General features: G+C 42.7%; 1 long non-coding RNA gene across 1 annotated transcript; it reads left to right on the plus strand.

The window, feature by feature from the left end:
- The first annotated feature begins 15,514 nt into the window (after nt 1–15,514).
- LOC138920282 (uncharacterized) lies at nt 15,515–24,247 on the plus strand. Its single transcript, XR_011431159.1, has 2 exons — nt 15,515–15,720; nt 21,742–24,247. It is a non-coding gene; the product is annotated as an uncharacterized lncRNA (long non-coding RNA).
- The last annotated feature ends 1,366 nt before the right edge of the window (nt 24,248–25,613 follow it).

A 25,613-nucleotide genomic window follows, 5' to 3' on the forward strand; every position in this document is an offset into this window, starting at 1 on the left:
TCACCACCGGCCAGCCCAAGGTAAGGAGGTGAGTTTCTTTTACTTTAGATTTTTTTGAGGAGGACTGGCCCTGAGCTAACATCTGTTGCCAATCTTCCTCTTTTTTTTTCTCCCTAAAGCCCCAGTACATAGTTCTATCTCCTAGTTGTAAGTCATTCTAGTTCTTCTATGTGGGATGCCACCACAACATGGCTTGATGAGTGGTGTGTAGGTCTGCACCCAGGATCCAAACCAGCGAACCCTGGGTCACCAAAGCAGAGCACTCGAACTTAACCACTCACCAACAGGGCCCGCCCTCCCTGATGATTTTCCTGTTTCTTCCAAGATCCTGACCTCTCTAGTGGCAGATAAATGCTGCTCCTCCTGAGGGTTTCCTCCGTGCATTTTCCCAGCAGCCTGTACACCTACTCAGTATGCTCTCCCCAAATTAGCGGGTGTAAGTGCTCGTTTGAGAATTTCATCTATTCATCTTCTTCCCTTAATGTTGCTTCTAAGAGATGGGGATTAAGTTAAGAGCCTATAATAGGTTTTTCCTGTGAAAGAAACTGCAGAAGCTCAGTGGCCTACACAAATAGTTCTCTTCATGCTCAGGAGTCTGCAAGTAAGCTATGGCTGCTCTGCTCTGGGCTGGGCTTGGCTGGGCCAGGCTGGACTCCAGGCTTGCAGTGTGTTTAGGGGTGCCCCTATCTTCAGTGTGGGGACCAAGATGGGGGGAGCTGCTCCCTGGTGGGATCACAACAGCCTGAAAAGCCAAGTCAAGTCCCACAGCGCATGTAAAGCCCTATTTGCATCAGGATGCTAACACATCCTGTGGGCCCAGACAAGGCACGTGGCAAACCTCACTCTAGAGGGCGCTCAGCGACATCACATGACAGAGGACAAGGAGGCAGAAGTCCGTAAATGGGAGGAAGTAAAGACTGCAGGCTTTTCTGTCTACCCCAGAGACTCCCTGAGTCTTTTGAGAAGCTTCTGTTTCTCTCATTTGTTGCCATCTTTGAAATTTAGGGCAGAAAGTTATCTCACTTTTCCAAGGTTAGAATTTGGGTAAAAATTTCTTTTCATTTAAAAAAATTATTTTATTTTATTCTTTTATTTTTTAAGAATTAGAGGAGGACAAATCTGTGATGCAGCCTCAGTCTGACATGTTTACTTAGAAGTCTCCTTACAGTCTCTGTAGGCGTTTCTAATCTTCTTTAGAAAGCAAACTCTGTTTTTTTGTTTTTCAGGTTTTTTTGCTGAGGAAGATTACCCTGAGCTAACATCTGCGCCAATCTTCCTCTATTTTATATGTGGGTCACCACCACAGCATGGCTGCCAATGAGTGGTGTAAGTCGACACCCAGAATCCAAATCCTGGAACCTGGGCCACCGAAGCAGAGCGCACCAAACTTAACCACTACGCCATGGGGCTGGCCCCCTAAACTCTGGTTTTTAATTACAGTAATTTCCCTATTATGAACCCAACTGTCTCCTGCTCATATTGGGACACTAGGTCTGTACTTCCCTCAGAGGACGCTTGACCCAAAATAAGTCATTTTTGATTTGGCTTCTCCTCTTTCCTTGGGACATCTTCTCTGTTGGCTACAGTCTTCAAATTATATTTTAAACAAACACTAGGCATCTGCAGGGAGTAAATAACTTAGATCAGATTAAAAGGGGAAATAAAGTGAGAGTATTGGCTTTCAAAAAGTTGTATTTGATAAAGAGTGACGAGAAAGATGATTAAAAGTTCTGTGTGCAGAGTGGACTTCCCAATGGTGGGGCCTACTGGTGACCAGGCCCCAAGTGGACTTTTCCGCTGGAGCACCCTCAGGATCTGGGGCCAGAGTTGTTGGGGGAACTGGAGGGAGGAAGGGTCTGGGCTCTGGAAGCTTTGTATTCAGACTTGACCCACCTCCCTGTTTTCAGGCCCTTGATTCGCTGGGTCTGGGATCCAGCTCTCCCAGGCAAGCATTTCTCAGGCATGCATTTCTCAGGAGTGCATTTCTCAGGAGTGCGTTTCTCAGACATGCATTTCTCTGACATGCATTTCTGCTGCTCTTTGGCTCCTCCCTCTCCAGGCACTTGGTTTTCATCCTTTTCACCTACACTAACTCATCTACTTCCCATTTCCCCAAAATATGCTTACATTGCTCATGCTATCTGTCCTGGACTTCATAGTTTTTTTAAAAAACTCCTTAAATTCTTGCATCTCATAGGAGAGCAGAGGTAAAGGCTTGTATTTGGGCCACCGTGTTTAACCTGGCCGTTCCTTTGACGTCCCTTCTTCTGTGCTCCCCTTGCTTGGAATGTGTTTGAGCCTCGTCTGTTTAATCACGTCATAACCTCCTTCAGAGTCCAGTGGAAATCGTCCCCTTTCCTCCTTTGTTTACAGAAACGTTGAGTAAGCACCAGCTATGTGCAAGGTAATGTGTAGGGCATTGAGGTCACAAGGTAAAAGACATGTAGCTCGTATTCTTGAGTCTAGTTTACCTTTTAATGGGGAGACTGTTCAGGGAATAAGCCTGTCTTAGTCAGCTGGATAATGGAATTAATGGAGATAAGTGCCTGAGTCCATCTGGAAGAGTCAGGAAGGCTTCCTGAGGAAGGGAGCACCTGGGTTTCCCTTAAGAAGGTGTTTTAGTCAGAGAGAACAGCCTGAGTTAGCAAGAGGGCAGTGAGAGAAAGCATGAATCCCGTGGTATTTGGCTAGCTCAGTGTTACAGAATGTGAAGTCATTTCCTTCCTTTGCACTCCCACTGCCAGTTTCAAATTTATTACTTTACCATTTTCATATGTGAAACCCAAATGTTTCCAAGTCTTCTGTCTCTGTTTCTTTAATATTCAAGCACAATCCTCCAAATACGGTTTCCAAGATTTAGACATCCTGGAGGCAAAAGGACCCTGTGTGTCTTGCTGGCCCCAAGCATTGCCTCAGTCTCCTTTTTGTCCCCAAGCTCTCTATAGAGGATTGTTGTATGTGGCAGACTTCTACCCAAGATGTAAGAAAAATAGAAGGGGGATACAGCCCCATCTGTGAGCCCAGAAAACATCTTTTCTTTCTCCTGGGGCCTCTGTGTGCTGCCATGTTGTGGGGCCATTCTCCCTTCTCTGTCACTTCCCTCCATTTCTTTTCTTCCCTTAGTCCCAAGTATACCTTACATTTCCTTCCTTTTGATCTTCTAGGGGAAACCACTAAAGTTCCTACTAATTTATTAGGCAGCCTATTTCAGTTCTCCTAGTTGAAATGAATTGTTTCCACCTGTGGATTTCTATAGGCTTGTCTCTCTCAGTTAAGCAAATTCACCCACCACCTTCTAGCTCTGAACTTGCCAGTCTTCACCATCAGAAATAAGCCCCCAAGGTTGGGGACCTTGACTCATTCATGTTTCTTCAATAAAGTACAATGTTTCACTCATAGTGATTATTCAGATAAATCATTCTACATGCATTGTCAAAAGCTCAGGGCTTTGCAAACGTGAGATTGCATTAATCCCTGCATGGTGGTTTCTTCAGCCTCCTGCAAGCCACTTTGGTTCTTCAGCTGTTCCTGATGGAGATTCTTCCACTCAGTGACAAATGACATCTTAAATGCAGGAGGAGACCTGAGCCTTAGCACTCTGCTGGCCAGTATCTCTTGGAGTCTTGTGCTTCCTTTTCCTGTAGTATGCGCACTAGTGACAAGATGGGGGGCAAGGATGTCCCTGCCTCACCCAGTGGGGGGCCTCGGCACTAGGCCGAGAAATGCAACTTCTCAAGGGCACGCAGAGGTCAGTGCCCTGAAGTGAGATGGTGCTGGAGGTTTGGGCACCTGTGAGGCTGTGGTAAACGGGCTGCTGGTAACTGGTGTGGACAGTCCTTTCCTCAGGGGACTGAAAGGTTACAGGACCTTCCCTCTGCCCTGTTTCTCTCTGATATTTTGTTCTCACCAATGACTTGAAGAACCTCAAAAAATGTTCCTTCTTTATCCATTGATCGCTGGTACCAGGATTTGATTTGGCCAGTTCTACAAGGTTATCCTTTAATCAACTGGGGTTGGCCAGTGGTTCTTCCCGTGAAAGACACTAATGACAGTTTCTGGTTGTAAATTGTGACAAGTTACGTGGTGAGTGGCGTGGTCTTATTAGTAATATTTCTTACTGGTGAGTTTTCAAATCAATAACCACCCATCCACATGACTTGGTAATAATGATTATTTGCAGACATCCTTCTGCTGGAATAAGCCAAGTTTCATGTTATCTTCTCTCTTCCAATTAGCACCCTTAAGTTTTTTCAAGAAAAGGACTTTCTTAGAAGTAGAAAAATAACTGTTTGGCAAATGCTTGAAGCTCAAGCAGTATAACATTTCTGGGTTATTTATTTTTTTACTGAGGTGACATTGGTTTATAACTTTCTATAGATTTTAGGGGTACATCATTATTTTTTGACTTCTGTATACCCTACATCCTTTTCACCCCCAAAAGTCTAGTTGCCACCTGTGACCATACACATGTGCCCCTTTACCCCTTTCACCTTCTCTCCGCCCACTTCCCCTCTGGTAACCACCAATCTGTTCTCTGTATCTCTGTGTTTGTTTGTCTGTCTTCCACATATGAGTGACATCATACAGTATTTGTCTTTCTCCATCTGACTTATGTCATTTAGCATAATACCCTCAAGGTCCATCCGTGTTGTCACAAATGGCAAGATTTCATTTTTTTTATGGCTGAGTGGTATTCCATTATTTGTACATTCCTATCTTCTTTATCCTTCATCCATCCATGGGCCCTTAGGTTGTTTCCAAGTCTTGGCTATTGTGAATAATTTTGCAATGACCATGGTGGTGATTATATCTTTTCTAATAAGTGTTTTTGTATTCTTTGGATAAATACCCAGAAGTGGAATTGCTAGATCATATGGTTCTATTTTTAATTTTTTGAAGAAACTCTATACTGTTTTCCATAGTGGCCGTACCAGTTCACATTGCCAACAGCAGTGTACAGCTATTCTCTTTTCGCCACATGCTCTCTAACACTTGGTTTTTCATGTCTTTTTGTTTTTTATTGTGGTCATAATATCTTATAACCTAGTGAGATTTCAGTTGTACATTATTGTTTGTCATACACCATATAAGTATGCCCCTTCACCCTTTGTGACCACCCTCCACCCCCCTTCCCCTGGTAACCACTAATTTATTCTCTTTGTCCATAAGTTTGTTTATATCCCACATATAAGTGAAATCATATCATATTTGTCTTTCTCTGTCTTGCTTATTTCACTTAACATGATCCATGTTGTTCATTCATGTGGTTGCAAATGGGACGATTTTGTCTTTTTTATGTCTGAGTAGTATTCCATTGTATATATATATACCACATCTTCTGTATCCAGTCATCCCTTGGTGGGCCCTTAGGTTGCTTCCACGTCTTGCCTATTGTGAACATGCTGCAATGAACATGGGGGTGCATAAATCTCTTCACACTGTTTATTTCCAGTTCTTTGGGTAAATACCCAGAAGTGAGATAGCTCAGTCATATGGTATTTCGATTTTTAATTTTTTGAGAAATCTCCATACTGTTTTCCACAGTGGCTGCACCAGTTTGCATTCCCACCAGCAGTGGATGAGGGTTCCCTTTTCTCCACAACTTCCCCAACATTTGTTGTTATTTGTCTTGGTGATTATAACTATTCTAATGGGTCTAAGATGGTAGGTAAGTATAATTTTGATTTGCATTTCCCTGATGATTAGTGATGTTGAGCATATTTTCATGTGCCTATTGGCCATTTGTATCTCTTCTTTGGAAAAATGTCTGTTCATGTCTTTTGACCACTTTTTGATTGAGTTGTTTGGGTTTTTGTTGTTCATTTGTCTGAGCTCTTTATATATTATGGATATTAACTCCTTATCGGATATATGATTTGCAAATATTTTCTCCCAGTTGGTGGGTTAGTTTCTCATTTTGATCTTGGTTTCCTTTGCCTTCCAGAAACTCTTTAGTGTGATTAAGTCCTACTTGTATATTTTTTCTTTTGTTTCCCTTGTCTGAGTAGACGTGTTATTCAAAAAGATACTTTTAAGTCTAATATCAAAGAGTGTGCTGCCTATATTCTCTTCCAGAAGTTTTATGGTTTCAGGTCTTACCTTCAAGTCTTTGGTCCATTTTGAGTCTATTTTTGTGCATGGGGAAAGATAATGGTGTACTTTCATTCTTTTTCATGTGGCTGTCCAGTTTTCCAAGCACCATTTAATAAAGAGGCTTTCCTTACTCCAGTGTATATTCTTGGCTCCTTTGTCAAAGATTAGCTGTCCACATATGTGTGGCTTTATTTCCGGGCTTTCAGTTCTGTTCCATTGATCTATGTGTCTGTTCTTGTACCAGTACCATGCTGTTTTGATTACTATAGCTTTGTAATATATTTTGAAGTCAGGGATTGCAATGCCACCAGCTTTGTTCTTGTTTTTCAGTCTTTCTTTGGCTATACAGGGTCTTTTGTTGCCCCAGATGAATTTTAAGATTTTTTTGTTCTATTTCTGTGAAGAATGTCATTAGGATTCCGATTGAGATTGCATTGAATCTGTAGCTTGCTTTAGATAGTATGGACATTTTAACTATGTTTATTCTTCCAATCCATGTGCATGGAATATCTTTTCATTTCTTTATGTCATTATCAATTTCTTTCAGTAATGTCTTATAGTTTTCTTTGTATAGGTCTTTCACCTCCTTGGTTAAATTTATTCCTAGATATTTTATTCTTTTAGTTGAGATTGTAAATGGAATTGTATTCTTGAGTTCTTGTTCTGTTAGTTCGTTATTTGAGTATAGAAATGCTACTGATTTTTGTAAGTTGACTTTGTACACTGCAACTTTGCTGTAGTTGTTGATTATTTCTAATAGTTTTCCAATGGATTCTTTAGGGTTTTCTGTATATAAGATCATGTCATCTACAAACAGCGAGAGTTTTACTTCCTCAGTGCCTATTTGGATTCCTTTTGTTTCTTTGTCTTGCCTAATTGCTCTGGTCAAAACCTCTAGTACTATTTTGAGTAAGAGTGGTGAGAGTGGGCACCCTTGTCTTGTTCCTGTTCTCAGAGGGATGGTTCTCAGTTTTTCCCCATTGAGTATGATGTTGGCTGTGGGTTTGTCATATATGGCCTTTATCACGTTGAGGTCCTTTCCTTCTATACCCATTTTATTGAGAGTTTTTATCATGAATGGATGTTGGATATTGTCAAATGATTTCTCTGTATCTATGGAGATTATCATGTGGTTTTTGTTCCTCATTTTGTTAATGTGGTGAATCACGTTGATGGATTTGCGGATGTTAAATCATCCTTGTGTCCCTGGTATGAATCTCACTTGATCATACTGTATGATCTTTTTAATGTATTGCTGTATTCAGTTTGCCAATATTTTGTTGAGGATTTTTGCATCTATGTTCCTCAACAATATTGGCCTGTAATTTCCCTTCTTTGTGTTTTCCTTATCTAGCTTTGGTATCAGGGTGATGTTGGCCTCATAGAATGTGTTAGGAATAGTTCCATCCTCCTCAATTTTTTGGAATAGTTTGGGAAGAATGGGTAATAAATCTTCTTTGAATGTTTGGTAGAATTCTCCTGAGAAGCCATCTGGTCCTGGACTTTTATTTTTGGGGAGATTTTTGATAACTGTTTCAATCTCTTTACTTGTGATTGGTCTATTCAGATTCTCTATTTCTTCTTCACTCAGTCTTGGGAGGTTGTAAGAGTCTAAGAATTTATCCATTTTTTCTAGATTGTCCAGTTTGTTGGCATACAGTTTTTCATAATATTCTCTTATAATCTTTTGTATTTCAGTGGTATCTGTTGTAATTCTCCTCTTTCATTTCTAATTTTATTTATTTGAGCCTTCTTTTTTTTCTTAGTGAGTCTGGCTGAGGGTTTGTCAATTTTGTTTATCTTCTCAAAGAACCAGCTCCCTGTTTCATTGGTCCTTTTTACAGTCTTTTTTGTTTCAATTTCATTTATTTCTGCTCTAATTTTTATTGTTTCCCTCCTTCTACTGAGTCTGGGCTTTGTTTGTTCTTCTTTTTATAATTGTGTTAGGTGTAGTTTAAGATTATTTATTTGAGCTTTTTCTTGTTTGTTAACATGGGCTTGTATTGCCATAAATTACCCTCTTAGGACTGCTTTTGCTGCATCCCATATGAGTTAGTATGTGGTGTTTTCTTTCTCATTTCTCTCCCAATAGTTTTTGATTTATCCTTTTATTTCTTTGATAACCTATTGGTTGTTCAGTAGCATGTTGTTTAGTATCCACATTTTTGTTCCATTCCCTGCTTTTTTCTTGTTATTCATTTCTAGTTTCATAGCGTTATGGTCAGAGAAGAGAGTAGACATGATTTCAATCTTCTTAAAGTTATTGAGGTTTGCCTTGTTTCCCAATATATGGTCTATCCTTGAGAATGTTCCACGTGTAATTTGGAAGGATGTATAGTCTGCTGCTTTGGGATGGAGTACTCTCTATTAAATTCATCTGGGCTAGATTTTCATTTAATTCTACTATCTCCTTGTTGAGTTTTTGTCTGGATGATCTATCCATTGAAGTAAGTGGAGTGTTGAGGTCCCCTACTCTTATTGTGGTGTCAGTAATACCTCCTTTTAGGTTTGTTAATAGTTGCTTTATGTACGTTGGTGTTCCTGTGTTGGGTGCATATACATTTATAAGTGTTATATCTTCTTGCTGGAGAGTCCCTTTTATCATTAAATACTGCCCCTCTATGTCTCTCTTTACTTTTATCTTGAAGTCTACTTTGTCTGGTATAAGTATGACAACATCTGCTTTCTTTTGTTTGCCATTAGCTTGGAGTATTGTCTTCCACCCCTTCACTCTAAGCCTATGTTCGTTTTAGAGCTGAGATGTGTTTCCTGAGATATGTTTCCCACCACCTTCAGCATATCGTTGGGTCTTGTTCTTTAATCCATCCTGCCACTCTGTGTCTTTTGATTGGAGAATTCAGTCCATTTATATTTAGAGTGATTATTGATATATGAGGGCTTAATATTTCCATCTTATGGCATGTTTTCCGGTTCTTTTGCATATCCTTTGTTTCTTGTACCATGTATATCAGGCAACTCATTTGATTAGGTATTTTTCTCTGTTGGTTTTCTTCATTTTCTCCTTGTTTATGATATATGTTTCTGTTCTTATTATTTGTTTAGTGGTTACCATTAGGTTTGTATAAAATGTCTCGAAGATGAGATAGTCCATTTTCTGATTGCTTCCTATTTCCTTAGACTATACTGATTCCGTCCCTTTCCTCTTCCCCTTCTAATTTATTTTTGTCATGTCTGATTCCATCTTGTGTTGTGAGTTTGTGGTTAAGGTGATGATATAATTTTTATTTTGGTGTTTTCCTTTTCTTTATCCTTGAAGTAAGAATTAAGTGTTTACCAACCTGATCTGATAGAGAGCTGCCAATTTCTGATTGTTGCATACCTATTCATCTCCTTGCTCAGGGCTTTGTAGCCCTTTTCCTGTTTTCTTTTTTTTTCCTTTCAGGTATGACAGCCTTCTTGAGGGTTCCTTGTAGTGGGGGTCTTGTGGTGATGAACTCCCTTAGCTTTTGTTTATCTGGGGAAGTTTTTATTTCTCCATCATATCTGAAGGAGATTTTTACAGGATAGAGAATTCTTGGCTGAAACTTTTTGTCTGTCAGGATTTTGAATATATCATTCCACTCTCTTCTAGCCTGTAAGGTTTCTGTTGAGAAATCTGCTGAAAGCCTAACAGGGGTTCCTTTGTAAGTTATTTTCTTCTGCCATGCTGCCCTTAATATTTTTTCTGTCATTGACTTTTGCCAGCTTTACTACCATATGCCTTGCTGTAGGTGTTTCTACATTAACATACTTGGGAGTTCTGGTTCCCTCTTTTACATGGATTTCCATCTCCTTTTCCAGGTTTGGGAAATTCTCTGCTATTATTACTTTGAACAAGCTTTCTGGTCCATTCTCCTTCTCTTCCCCCTCTGGAATACCTATAATCCTTAAATTGCCTTTCCAGATTGAGTCAGATATTTCTCTGAGAGTCTTCATTTCTTTTTAGTCTTAGTTCTCTCTTCTTGTCCATCTGAAGCATTTCTATATTACTATCTTCTAGATTGCTAATTCAGTCCTCCGTATTGTCAGCTCTGTTGTTTAGGTAATCCAGATTTTTCTTAATCTCACCCATTGTGTTCTTCATATCCGATGGTTCTGATTGGTTCTTCTTTATGGTTTCAATCTCTTTTGTGGGGAAGCTTCTGAATTTGTTGATTTGTCTTTCTATGTTTTCTTGTAACTCATTGATGTTTTTTTTATGATAGCTATTTTGAATCCTTTGTCATTTAGGTTATGAATTTCTGTGTCTTCAGTGTTGGTTCCGGGGTACTTGCCCCTTTCCTTCTGGTCTGGAAATTTAATATACTTTTCATACTTCTTGATGGCATGGATTTTTCCTCTGCATAGTTATTATCTAGTGTCAGCTTCCACCTGGTGCCACTGAGTGGGGCTCAGGTGCTGTGTATTCTGGGCCCAGCATGATCCAGGGCTCCCCAGTTTCAGCTGCTGACTTCTTTTCTCTCTGGTGATGCTCTGACTGATGGCGGATCTGGGGCGCCAGGCAGGGGGAAGGGTACTTTCTTTCACTTCCCCTTCCCCAAGCTTCTGCTTTTCTCCCTGTGAGGAGCTCTGGGTGATCGCAGGGCTGCAGTGCCAGGTGGGGGAATGGGCACCTTCTTACGCTTGCACACCTTTCCCAGCTGCCGCCTCACTGTCTCCACTGCACTCTGGGTGATCACAGAGCTGGAGTGCGGGGTGGGGGCAGAGGTGCTTTCTTTCACCTGTGCCTCTTTCCCAGCTGCTGCCTCTCTCTCCATGGGGCTCTCTGGGCGATCATGGAGCTGGAGTGCAGGGTGAGGGAGGGGTGCTCTCTTTCTTCTGCATGATCTTAGTGTTTTCCCAGGGCCCTCAGGAACTGCTCTCCTGGGGTGCTAGTTTAATGGAGACACCCCACAACAGCTCAGTCTCCTGTATATGTGGGGCTTTCCCTTGGGCTGTGAGGGAACTTGGAGAGCAATGGTGTTCCCACAGAGGGCTGCCCCTCCCACCTTTCGCCTCAGAGCCACATGCTGTCCCGATGTCACTGGCTGCTGTTGGGAAGAGAAAAGTCACCCTTACCAGCTTCCACTTCCTCTGGAGTATCCAAACCCACCACCTTCAGACATATGGGTGTGTGGGTCTCTCAGATGTCCTTTGTGTTGTGTGAATGTCCTCTGTTGGTGTATCAATGTCTTTTTGATTATACTTTAGAAGGGGGAGTTCAAAGGGAGAGTTCACTCCACCATGATGCCAACATCACTCTGTTTCTTTGTTTCTAAAGCAAAATAAATGTCTCCCAGTCATCTGCCTCTGCTATTGACTTACAAATTTCTCTGAGGATTGCTGCCATCCTGAAGTTCTTGGGGCTGCTTCTCAGACATGGCAATCTGCAGATGCAGCAGAAAGCTGAGCAAACAATGAAGAGGCTGTTATGGGAGCAGACAGGATGCAGTGCTTGGCATCTGGTACAGGACATGGAATGTGTTAGGAGGCTGCCCACTTACTCTAGAATCCCACACATGTTTTCTGAAGCTTATATCTGGATAATCCCCTTGTAATAGGAAAAATGGTGGCAGTGCTTGATCTATTCCAACAGCTCGGTGCAAATGTCTACTGTGGAAAAATCCATACAGGGAAACTCTCTCCTCAGTCATGGACCCTGGCCAGAGATCATGCAGTGTGCATGGCTATTTAAAAAGAGACCAGGACAATAGTACTAAGAGGTCAAATACCCATCTTCTCAGTCGAGAAAAGAACTCAGTTCCAGTCCCACTAACAGCAGAACATCTCGGGAGGGATCATCCCACGCTGTGGGAGGTGCCACCGGTCCTGCATGGGTCTTTTCAACCATGTTCACACACCTGGCTACTGGGTTTCGTCAGATGCATCATCAGGAATATGAAAGCCTGGAAATACAATAGAAGCCAAAGTGTTCCTGCAGGGGAGAGGGAGAGTGATGTTTGAAAGCAGCGCAGAGTTGCTTCTCGTCTAGCCCGGTGGCTCACTGTGTTGTATAGAAAAGGAAAATGTCTGTTTCCATTTGTAGGACATAGATCAGGAGTAATAAAACCTGGAATCAGCACCAAAGGACCCATAATTATAAAATCCTACAGAACGCCCCTGTTCGTTCTTGCAGTTTTCAGAAGCTCCCCAGGGGACGCCGCAGTCTTGCCCTGTGATTCTGTTGTTCAGATGCAGCTCCTGGACCCCGGCATGATGGTCAGAGGGGCGAGGAGAGGTCACTTTGCTGCATCCTTGCCCTGTGAACCCTGATGGACAGCCTGGGCTCACCTTTGCATGCAGAAAACACCTTTGCAAATGTCTTCTTCCCACTGTGACTCACTTGCCTAAACCAGTTTGTGTTACATGAAGAGAAACAGACAATGAATTCTCTCACAAAACAGGAGATCTTTCCAAAAACTACAGACACACTAGCATTGCCCTAAAACCCCCACGGTGATAGAGAACATTTCCAAGCCCAGCCACCATCTGAGTAAAAGTAATTTTGCAATTAAAACAAACCCCGTTTCATACTTTGCCCAATGATGTGACGGCAGATCCTTGTGGAAACTGTGTGGCACGCAAAACACTTGTGAAATGGAGGTAATAAGAAAGATTAAACGAAAATACATATTTGAGCTGGTTATTACAAACAATAACATTTCCAGGAACGGGTCACTTGGGGAGACAGTTGATTTGGCTGGGGATAAATGGAGCCTCTTAGGTGTGCCCTGAGAAGATACAATTAAAATCCAAGGATTTTAATAAGAACCTGGGTGTTTAAAGTCACTGCCAAAGAGAAGGGAGCAAGCAGGAGCCAGGCCGCAGAGGAGGAACTGCAGCATGCTCCCGTCCCCTGGGGTCAGAAGGAGGGGCAGACACTAGTTAAATATGCTAAAGCTGATTCCTACGTGTCTTTTCAATGCTCTAGCAATGGGACCCTCTGATTGCACAGTCCTTTGCCACAAAGGGCGCAACAGCGAGTCTCTGAGATGAGTGTGAATGCAGGGGCAGAGGGAGGGAGAAGACGCACATTCCAGCTCCATGGGGAGCTCTCTGCCTGCTGAGGGGTCTGGGGAGATGCTTGTAATCCGATGCTCCAGTCTTCACCTTCCCATTTCTGGACTGATTTTCCATTGCTGGACACTCGCTGTGATCCCCCCGACTGAGGTTATTTTGCAGAGGACTGACTGCAAATAGACGACACGACAGTTCTCTTTTTGCCCGAGCTGGAGTCTAAAATTCAGAACAGCTGATGTTCTCTTCCTTCCTGAAGTAACTCAAACACGGCTTTGGTACTTAAACTCGGTGTTCCACTAAAAGTGCTCGAATGGGCGTGTTTGAACCTTGCGAAGGGGAGGGACTGGGGGGTCAGGCGGGGACTGGGAGCATGGTGAGTGATGTCCTGAGACTGTGCAATTCCAGGCCTCGTGATGGACACACTTGGTGATTAATGTGCACTCAGGAAGAGGAGAAGAGTCAGTTGAACAGAAAAAACAATCCTGAAGTGACCCATTACGTGTGGGAATATGGGTTATGATAAAGGTTGTATTTCAGAGACAGAAAGATAGGTTATTCAAGGCATAATTTTTGGATCACTTTTCCAGTTGGAAAAAAAAAGCTAAAGACATACTTCTTGTATGAAAGTACTTCTTAATTCCAGGTAAATTCAAAAGCCCGACATATTTAACAATCTATAGAAGTTTTAGGTAAAAATTTAGGAGTATATTTTACCAGAATATTTGATTTGTTCACTGCGCAGAGTAGATTCTCAGTAAATATTTGTTGAATTAATGACTATAAAATGAAGTATAAACAAATTAAAACACAAAGAAATAGTAGGAAGAACATTTGCCAAGTATATAACAAATATATATATATGTATATCTATATATTCCTGAGAAGGAATCCCGCACCCCTCAGCACCCTGGGCTTGGCTGAATGAAGTGAGGTGTAGGGGCAAGACAAAGAAATCCCAGAGCAGTTGAGAGGAAGTGTTCTGTTCGGAACTGAGAACACTGAAGAAATGGTGGCATGGTGTGTTTAAGCAGAGATGAAGCCTTAGAGAGTACACACACGTTTCCCCGAGGCTGAAGTGTGGCACGGAAGAGGCTGAGCAGTTTCTGCCTGTCGCAGTGGTGAATACAGAAGTGCTGAGAGCCAACAAGTGAAAGAGACCTGGAGTGGGGACCACAGAGGGCAGAGTCTACGGACATGCAGGACAGACCATGGTGGGAACCACAGGTGTGACAGAACACGCCAGTGCACACTCAATGTCCAGTTGCAGTCAGTTACAGAGTATAGAAAGTAGGATGCTACAAACCCAAAGATCAACAACTCATTGAAAAGACACATTGAAGGAATAAAAATAAGTGGTTAATAAACTTATAAATAGTTGCTTAAATCATCAGTAACAAGGAAAATGCAAATTAAAACATATTTTTGTTTATTATACTGAGAAAATTGTAAGTATTGATAATGTTCAGTTGATGAGGATGAGGGTGACACTTCTGGGGAAGTGTACAAACTAGTACAGCCGTTAGAGAGGGAAATTTGGCTGTATCATTTAAGGTTAAAATGCCCATGTCTCTTGATCCAATAAGATCATTTCTGTGAATCTATCTAAAGCAAAGTTTGTTCCAGCACAGGTGTGCATTATGCAAGGATGTCCATTTCAGTGTTCCTTATAACATGGAGAACTGGAAGCAATAAAAAGCCCAGCAATTTGAGCAAGGCTAAATAAATTATGTGGCATACATGCAGTCATCAAAAGGAATGAGGCATTATTGACAGTGAAAGATTTATTGGATATATTGTAGTTAAAAAGGCAAATTAAGGGGCCAGCCCCGTGGTCTAATAGTGAAGTTCAGCATGCTCTGCTTCAGTGGCCTGGCTCGGTTCCTGGGTGCAGACCTACACCACTCATTGGTGGCCATGCTGTGATGATGACCCACATACAAAGAAGAGGAAGATTGGCACAGAGGTTAGCTCAGGGCGAATCTTTCTCAAGTACCAAAAAAAAAAAAAAAGCAAGGGAAAACATCATATATAGAAGCATCAATTTATATGAAAATAGATTATTTTATATGAATGTCTAAATACACAGAAGGACGGCAAAGATGTGTATTAATGTGGTTACCTCTGTGGAAGAGAGTGGGGTTATATTTTACTCAGATCTTTTACAATGAGAATATTTCATATATCACTTGGTAATAAAAAAAAGAAGGATAGAAAGCTTTATACAAAAATCAAAAAAGAAAGAGAAAGAAAAGGAGAAAGGAATCAAAGCGCATTATGCTCTGAGCGTGTACTGTAGAGACAGAGCCCTGGGTGAAAGGAAGCCCGCTTACAAGTCTTCCACAGAGGCTCTCTGCTTCATCCTGCCTGCTGCCTGATTAGCCCAGCAGGGTAGTTAAGATCTTCTTCTTGCTCTGTTTACCAGGCACTGTGCTCTGCCAAGCGCCCTGAAGAGACGGGGTGCTTGTACATGGCTTCTGCATGCAAGTCAGGATGGGAGGACCCCCAGCCTCTGCATCATACGTGACTGGCTCAGCCATAGGAGCAACACTGAGTCAAGTTGCTGACTGACATCTGTAGTGCTTCCTCCCTAAGGTTACGATGGCTCTTCCTGGAAGCCTGAGATGGCAGGTAATTTCTGTCTCTGATGGAGATATTTGTGAAACTCCATGTTTATGTGGCATTCCTTAGCTTTCTGGCACCCCTTGGGGCTAATCTAATGAACAGTCCCCTTGCTGCAGAATGATTTTGTCAGTGGGGAACATATCTTCTTCTGTAGCACAGAGAGAGTACCAGGAGCATAGGTTTTGCTCTGGTGTGAGGAACAGAAGGAGAAGCCACAGGTCCCATTCATCAGACCAGTTTAGTGCCTGCCTCCCAGCTCTGTTCTTCCAATTACTCCCCTTGCTGAGTATATTAGTTTCCTGAGGCTGCCATAACCAACTACCCACAGTGGGTGGCTTAAAACAATGGAAATTTATTTTCTCACAGTTCTGGAGGCTAGAAGCCTGAGGTCAAGGTGTCAGCAGGGCCTTGCTCCCTCTGAAGGCTCTAGGGAAGAATCCTTCCTCGCCTCTGCTAGCCCTTGGTGGTGTCCGGCTGCCCTTGGCATTCCTTCCTTGGCTTGTCTTTGCATCACTCCAGTGTCTGCCTCCATCTTCAGATCGCCTTCTCCCTGTGTGTCTCTGTGTCCAAATCTCCCTCTCCTTTCTCTTATAAAGATGTGAGTCATTGGATTTAAGGACCACCCTAACCCACTATGACCTCATCCTAACTTAATTATTTACATCTACAAAGACCCTATTTCCACATACAGTCGCATTCTGATGTTCTGAGTGGGCAGGAATTTCCAGGGAGCACCACCCTGCCCACTGCATGAGTGACCCCTACTTAGATCTCTCATGCTTTAGTATATCCGTTTACTCCTCTGTGACCTTCATGCTTTTGCTTCATGTCTCGTTTTCCCCCTTTGTGTGTGTGCTTTTTTGCCGAATTTGATCATATGCTCTGACAGCAGAGCGTCACACTTTTTACTTCTCCACACACCCATGGTGGCAGTAATCCCATCTCTGACCTATTGGGGCAGCCTATCCCATTGTCCTCATTCATATACTTGTCTAATCATGACTCCAGGATTTAGTTTGGAAGATGTCTTCACCTGGTCCATGGCTTAAGACTAGGCTATGCGTGTAAACAGTTCATAATAAATGCTTGTTGACTAGAATCGAAACACTCCTGTTAGGGAGCAACTGACATGTTCTTTAAAAACAAATCAAGACACACAACTGAACAAAACCCATTTCATAAATCAAATAGCTCTTAAGTCCTCACCTACTGTGGTTTAGTGTTGGCTGTGGAAAGAAATAATGTAAGAAAAAACCTTTAATTTTATAGTGTAAAATTCTAAATCATGTACTCATTTGATAAGCCACAGATTATAGTTTTTAACCTTATCCTTGTGGTATGATTGGTGCCGACATTGATGTCATTTTGATCAGGTACGATGGTGGATATTTGTGCTTCAGGGAGGACCCAACACTCCTTGTGGGAGGGAGGGGATGTGGCAGGAGTAGTGGAGAAAGCAGGAGGCAAAGGAGCAGAAGCCCTTACATCACTGAGGAGGTACTTCCCGGGGCTTCCTTCCTCCTTCAGGAGCACCCACCTTGTTTCATAATGGGCCACATGATGCAAAACTACATGTGTGTTGGCAGCATAAATGTCTGAATGAGAACCATGATGGGCCGAGAGATTCCGTGCCTGGTACGTGAGTACTGGAGGGGATTCAAACGTGGGTAGGAAAGCTTATTCCCGTCTGTTTCTCTTTGGTTGGAAATCCTCTATAATACCTCATTTAGGGGTGCAATTGTATAGTATAAAATCTCAGTACCAAGTTACATAAGTAATTGAATTTCACTGTTACAGTTATTATTATTACTAGTTGATTTATACCCACCAACATGACTCCAAGGGGGCAGTTAGTTACACAACATCTGCAGCAAGCAGGCACCTGTAACTCTTGCCTTCAGTTTCCTGTACTTTTGTTAACTTTTTTTGGCTGAAATTCTCAGGTCACTGCACCCTGGGCTCAGGCAGCAAAACTCTTCAGTAGAAGCAGGACTGCCAGATATCTCTTCATGTGTGCACCTGTTTCTTGCCTATTTCATCCCTGCTCCACCTGAGAAATGACAGTCCCCCTCTCACCCTTTGAAGTAAGATGTAGGGCTGGGTCAAGTTGAAGGGCTCCACCTCAGCCATGTTGGTTTCTTCTTCGACCTCTAGAGTGATAGCTCCTGTGGGTTGAGTTCTTAGGTCTCAGGCAGTCTGCTGAGTGCTTTACATCAGTGACTTGTTTCCTCCTCATCATGGTCTCTGTGTTAGAGGTCAGTAAAGTATGGCCCATGGGCCAAATCTGGCCTGTCATCTGTTTTTGTAGGGCCCACAGGCTGGGAATAGGTTTCATTTTCTCCCCAGCTTTATTGAGGTATAATTGACAAATAAATTTGTAAGATAATTGAAGTGTGCAATGGGGCTAGCCCTGGTTGCCTAATGGTTAAAGTTTGGCATTCTCCACTTCAGTGGCCTGGGTTTGGTTCCTGGGCATGGAACCACACTACTGGTCTGTCAGTGGCCATGCTGTGGTGGTGGCTCACATAAGAAAAAGAAGAAGATTGACAATAGATATTAGCTCAGGGCAAAGCTTCCTCAGTAAAAAATAAAAAACAAACTGTACAATGTGATGATTTGATATATGTGTACATCATGAAAGGATTCCCCATTGACTTAATCAACACATCCAATCACGTCACATTTATCTTTTTTTTTTGGTGAGGACATTTTTCTACTCTCTTAGCAAATTTCAATTATAAACTACAATGTTATCGACTATAGTCACCATGTTATACATTCAATGCTCAGAGCTTATTTATCTTATAATGAAAAGTTTGTACCATTTTCCCAATCTCTCCTTATTACTCCCACCTCCCAGCCCCTGGCAACCACTTTTCTACTCTGTTTCTATGAGTTTAACTTTATTTTTTAGATTCCACATATAAGTGATACCATGCAGTATTTGTTTTTCTCTCTCTGGCTTCTTTTGCTTAGCATGATGCCCTCCATGTTGTTGCAAATGGCAAGATTTCATTCCTTTTTATGGCTGAATAATATTCCATTACACACACACACACACACACACACACACACACACCCCACATTTTCTTTATCCATTCATCTGTCAGTGAACACTTAGATTGTTTCCATACCTTGGTTACTGAATAATGTTGCTGTGATCATGGGGGTACAGGAATCTCTTCAAGATATAATTTCCTTTGATTATATCATATTTTTAAATGGTTGTTTAAAAAAAGTGAAAGAATATTTCATGACATAAAAACTTTATGAAATTCAAATTTCAGTGTTTTATTAGAACACAGCCATGCCCATGTGTTTCCATTTTGTCTGGGTTGCCTTCACATTACAACAGCCAAGTGGAGTGGTTGAGACAGAGACCTTGAGGCCACAAAGTCAAAAATATTCAATCTCTGGCCCTGTACCGAGGAAGTTTGCCGATGTCTCCTGTAGGTAGTTGGTTCCATTATTATCCCCATCTCACAGAGGAGGAAATGGAGGCTGAGTTTTAAGTTTGGTCATAACAATTTGTCCAGATGGTGAACCTGAGATCAGAAGTGTTGGACACAAAGTCGCTGTCAGAGCTTCTCCTGAAGGACAGGAGTCAGAGAATTCCGAGCACAAGTATTTGTGAGGCAGCTGCTCAGCACTGCAGTGTCCCCTAAGAGAGTTGTTAGAATGTGACCTCGCTCGGGACATGTGTGTGTGTGGGCGCCTGCATGTGCGATTAAAGCATAAGAGAGAACTACCCCAGGAGGAGGAGGAAGTGAATATGATAAAAGCCCATCTCTGCTCTGGAAGCAGAGGCAACACAGTGCCAGGAGCATCTTGGAGGCTGCTGGTTGTCATCCAGTAGAAGAGTGATGGAGGGATAGTCACTGCTGCTGATGAGGATGATGGTGGCAGTTGCCGTTGAATGATGGCAATCGTTTCCACCTAGAAGAGAGCAGTTCTCTGTGGCTGGCTCATTTAAACATATCCTGAGAGCTATAGTTTGTTGAACGAATGGGTAATGCTCTGCCCTTTTAGTGCTCAAGTGTCATTTTGCACATGTGCAGAAAGGGTTTGTGCTCCTGAGCTGTTTCATCATCGACTGCGGCACAGATGGATTCTCAGCATCACTATGCATGATGCGTGCATAACGAAGATTTGGGGGTGTGCTCCTGTTCTCCCTCTAAAGCCCCCTCCTCCTTTGAAAAGACATGGGAGAGACGCTGTTCACCTGGCTGGAAATAAAACGTGTCAGTTGTGCTGAAAGGGCCAGGTGCTCCGGGTGCCTGCTCAGGGTCCTCTTATTTTGCGGGAGGTTAGTGGTCCTCTCTGCAACACCAAACCCTTTGAAATATTTTTTCAGAGTCTGAAAGTCTGATAAATTGGTCACACTTCTTTTTCAATAGATTCCCAGAAGTGGGAGGCATAAGAGAGGAGTATTTCAAGTACAGGAATGGACCTAACATCCACCGGAGCCACTGGCTCTAGGCTTCGACTGTTGTTTAAAGGAGTTTGGGGAAATTTTTCATAGCTGTCAGCCAGAATGTAAGTGAGACAGGTCATGAGTTTATACATATATTCCTGAAGTTACATTTTTTGCTTTCCTATAATTCTTTTTGATGATTGGAGAAGACTTCTGCATTCTAAGAAAAGCTAAGTCATATTTCTCTCCCAAAAAAGATCCTATTAGTTTTTACAAAGATTTGAGGATGATTGTTTTTCTGTGTTTTCCACTCAGCGCAGAATCAGAGTTGGAAACGTGTGATGAAGGAGCTATCTGTGGAACAGGAAGCACCGACATTGAGGTAACACGTGGACAAGAAAACCAAGAGCCTGCAATGGGGGCCTACCCCGACGGTGTCATCATGAAGAGCCACTGTGTTTCTTTACCAGACCTGGTGCATGGTCATCCCATGGGGTAAGATGCTGTGGTCCATCTCTACTGTGGTACTAAGGCTTCAGCATCAGTGTCAGGGGCACATGGGGTGGTGGAAGCCAAATCCCTCCTCTCAAGCGTCTAAAAATAGAAAGTCTTTTTTTTTTTTTTTTTTTCATTTTCACCCAGAAGCCTGCTCAACTAATCTTTTCGTTTCCCATCCCCATTTCCAGACAAGGTCTCAACGTGGAGATGAGAAAGTCTGTCTCTGCTTTATAAATGGCTGTTCCTTTCCCCATGTTCTCAGGGTTAACAAACTACCAAAGTGATAATACCCTGGGATCTGGTGACGCAAGAAGGAGCCACTGAGCTGCCCCATGGAGCCACTTGACTGGTAGGGAGCAGGGCTGTGAGAGGAGCCCTGCTGTTCTCAGTACAAGTACATGCTCCTGGCATTTGGAAAGCGGATCTTTGCATTTTTTTCCTTCTCTGCTACTCAGTGGTGTTCTCATTTCTAGCACTTACGTGGCTGAGTCAATGCTTTTCAGCTGTCAGCTTGAGTTGAGTTCATTCTTCTCCATCTCCTCCTCCCATTGCCAACTCTCCCTTTCCTCCCCTTCTTCTGATGGGAGTGTCTCTCCCAACAAAACAAAAGATCATGTTTAGGTAATGTGCTGTGTGCACATGCCAAGAGCCCACTGGATCTGTCCGAACACCCCTGGGAGGTAGATGTGGCCCCTGGTTCTGTCCCCTCTTGCAGAGCAGGAAACAGAGAAGTTAGATGGCCCACTCACTGTTGGAGATCCCCTTCAAAATTTAGACACTCATCCTGTGGGGGATTTGGGGTTCCCACCATCCCCTGTACCTCTGGCACTGATGTTGAAGCCTTAGTCCTAGAGTAGAGATGGACCACAACATCTTCCCCCATGGGACGACCAAGTACCCAGTCTGATAAAGACACACAATGGCTGTTCATGATGACACTAATGGGGTAAGGCCCCAGTGCAGGTTGTGGGTTTTATCTCCCACGTGTTACCTCCATGTCAGGTGCTTCCTGCTCCACAGATAGCTCCTTCGTCACACGTTTCCAACTCAGATTCTGCGTTGAATGGTTGGCCAAGGAAAGAGTCATCCTTTACTTCCTTCCTCTTTCCCTGTAGCTTAAGAACAAGAACGCATGGAAGCTGGAATGGCAGAGACACTTAGCTGCTTGGAGAAGGGGACAGTCTCATCTCCACAAGAGGATTTCTGACCCTGGACATGACCCAGGAAGTAAATGCCAGCTGCCAGGTCGAACCTGGGAAGGCTCCTTTTTCAGCTGATGTGGACAGCTGCTAATGCTCCAAAGCAGAGCTTTAGACCCTAAATTAAGTACCAGCACATTTGGGGGTGACTTTTTCCCCAGTCTCTTGTTTAATGATTTAAAAGTTTAAGTGATTCTCTTTCTCCCCTGGTTTGCTTTTCTGGAAGGTGGGAAAGAAAATTGCACTTACCTTCGTGAACTTGGTTGTAGTGGGGATGAGATAAGAAAAAGAGCTGGGTGGTCTTCTCTCACGCATTAAATCCTTTCTACTTTATTCTTCTCTACACCTTTAGGAACTTCTAATGTCTTATATAGTTCACTTATTTATTTTGATTTTATACCTGTTTACCCATGAGATTTTGTCCTCCACGAAGACAGAATTTTTGTGTTTACAGCTGCTATTATTTGTACATCTAAACCTTTGCCTGGTACCTATAATGTGCACAATAAGTATTTGTTGATTGAATTAATTGATCCTTTCACTAGAAGTAGCTGTTCTAACCAACCCCAGAGTCCCTGAATTTGTTCTCTATAGGACCAGAGGTTTTCAGAATATAAATCCTAGAAATTGCTGTCGTGATTCAGACTGTGGACCTTCTAGAGCAGTATTTGATGGGATGAATGTGATGGCAGGGCCTGGCTGTTCTCCTTGACATCTGCCTCAAAGGTTGGGATCATCATTCCTTCATTCATTCAACCAGACAGGCAGAGAGTTGATCTTTTGTCAATAATTAGCTCTGAGGATAGAATGCTGAACAAGACAAATAGGTCCATACCCTCGTAAATTTTGTCATCCAGAACTAGGTCAGCATTTTGGGGGGAAATTACTTGTTTTTTCAGCCTTTTCTCACCCTGTGAAGAAGTATTCCTTAGCTTTACTACTTGCTTTATAGTGAAATTGTGCATCCAGAGTCTTATGTGAGTTCTTCAAGGAGAAGCCCGCTGCCACAGTGGACTCTTCAGACCCAGAGGATGGGGTCGAGCTTCTCGCCAGTGCAGGTCCCTGGTGCTACTCGTGGTTCACTATGTCAAAATAATGTGATCCTTTTCACTTACAGGAAAACTCTTCTTCTTTTATTGGTAACATGGAATAATGCTGGATCAATATGAGAGAAAAACACAGTAGGGGTATTTATGATGGTAGAAGAAAACAGATAGAAAATTTCAGATTTGAAACGTGCCTCCTCCTGTTTTTCCTCCTGCCACCTCTCATCCCTTCTCTGATAAAGGGTGTAGTGGTGAGTGCATCACCAGTACCACATAGTTTCTTCCATGGTCACATCTTAGAAAATGGAAGAAGATGTCAGGAACTTAGTGACGTTTTCTGTATGACTTAGTGACAGCACATATGAAAAGAATCCAGAGTGTTGGTCTATTGTAAACTCAGAGTGAATCAACACTGAGATGAGGCTGTTGACGGGGAGCAACAATTATGTTCAAAATGAGGTTGGTGGTGGTCCTCTCACCTGAGCGGATGTGGCAGCCCCTGGGGCCCCATGCTGGAGGAAACTCGGAGTAGACAAGAATATACCTAGGGTGAGTACACTCAAAACTGTCCCATATGAGGAGCAGTTAAAAGACCTGGGGACGTTTGTTTTAGTGAAGACTCAGAAGGACCATAAGTGCTGTCTTCAGATGATGGAAGGGCTTTCAAGTGGGAGAAGCATCAGACCATTCTGGAGCCCCAGCTCTTGGCACACGGATGACTGGGTGGAAAGACTTCCTACAAGCAGGCGTAGTCAAAGATGGCTGCCTGGGGAGCTGCCTCTCAGCTTCACTCACTGCCTGATCCCCTAGGAAGAGTGTGAGACCTGATCTGGATCTGCTGAGCTCAGATCCCTACTGAAGCCAGCCTGGGGCACGGTAAGCAGATATGACGACCATGTCAAAGAAAAAATGACAGCTCTCATTTGGGACCACCTTCTGTGATCCTCTTTTCCCCAATTTGCCTTCAGTTGGCTTTTATTTTTCTGCTCCCATTAAAATATCTTCTTGTATGTATTCACCTGACAATTCAAATTTTGGGAGTCTGTGTTATAGATACAAAAATATAAATATTTAATTACATATATCTCCTTGTGCATAGATCATTAAATACATATAACAGAATTACATAATTTTATATTATATATAGTAGAATTTTTGAATTGAAAAAACGTGGAAACAACCTGAATGATGATTGAAAGGGAATGTGGTGTATCCATAATATGAACTATTATGCAGTTATTATGGACATGAGTTAGATCTCCATCTACCATCCTAGAGGGATGGACAGAATGTAGAGTTACGTGAGAAAAACAAGAGAAATGTGTATAGTATGATCTCATTTTGTGAGAATAAATTGTAAGAAAGAATCCCTCACACATGCAAGCATGCTGGCGTGCATTTGTGTGAGGATGGCGAGGGGGTGGAAGAATACAGATGGTGGTGTAACCCTGGTGGAGAGTTCAGGGCGGGGCGAGGACCTGAGGGACAGAGTGGGCAGGAATGGAGACAAAGCGAAGGACAGTGGAAGGGATGGCTCATGCATATGTCCTTCTATCATCTATCTCTCATCTATCTATCTGTCTGTCATCTTCCTGGTTGAACTTGACTTGCGTTAATTTTGAGAACTTTAATAAGAGAGAGAAAGAAAAAGGAAAGAAAGACAGTAAAGATGAAAAATTCCTTTTCTCTTTTATGTTATTTCCATTTTTTGCTCTGTTCCTCTTATAAAAACTGTCTCAACCTTTCTACTAAGGACAATCATTTTTTTATAATTAAAAAACCATTAGTTTTAATCCTTTAAGGGTGATGACTTAAAAGAAATCTGGGGAGTGTGTAAAGAGAAAATACTTTGAATCAAAACTTAATTCCTAAATATACTAAAAGATGAAGGACTTGAGATCATGTGTATTTTTCTTTGCTGTTTCTTTGCTGAATAGGAGGGGTCCACTTTCTCCTGCTGCTCCAGAAAAGTGTTTCCTTTCTTAAATCTAAGGAACACAGGGTCTGGAGAGGAGCAGCCTACTCAGTTAGGAAATTTGCTAGTTCCTGGTGGGGAAGGAGGGCCTTGAGTGGAGAGTTCTGACATCTGGGTTTGTGTATGTGTGCATGTGTGCCTCTGAGTCTCACAGGCCAGACGTGCACCTGCCTAGAGCGGAGCATCACAGCGAAGCAGGCGTCCACTCAGCATTCAGGCTTGCAGGGTTTCTCTTGCACTTAATTGTCTTGGGATTTTTCAAGCAGTTGTCATCGGGAGTGTAATTAACTGCACAAGAAAGCAGTGGTTATAAGGAGGAGGTCCTCTCTGAAAACGTCTGACAGTGGGATGCTAAAAATAAACAGAAAGTGACTCCCTAGGATATGGGCAAATTCCTAGCTAGTGCAGCCCTAGGGCCTGTCTTTTGGGTCTAAGCTTCTCTGGGAGGGAAAAGATCCCCTGATAGAATGGACTGTCATCCACATTCCTCTTGCTAAGTGACCCACTGTAGGAGGGCCGGCTTCCCTCTACCTGTAGACTCAACTCAGCATTTTCCAGTCCTCGGGCCTCCTCCCTTCTCCTCTCCCTCTGCTGGGCCCACGTTCAGTCCATCTTCTGGGAGTTTTGCTTCCAGGAACAGCCTTGGCCAATGCAGCTGAGCAGGGTCCTGGGAGGACCAACTCGATGGCTGGAGAAGCTTCCATATGTGCTTAGTTCTTGACGAGGCTCCGATCAGGTGACAGCGAAGATCACTGCGCATAGTCCTC

This window comes from Equus caballus, chromosome 23, assembly GCF_041296265.1.
Source record: "Equus caballus isolate H_3958 breed thoroughbred chromosome 23, TB-T2T, whole genome shotgun sequence".
Taxonomy (NCBI): domain Eukaryota; kingdom Metazoa; phylum Chordata; class Mammalia; order Perissodactyla; family Equidae; genus Equus; species Equus caballus.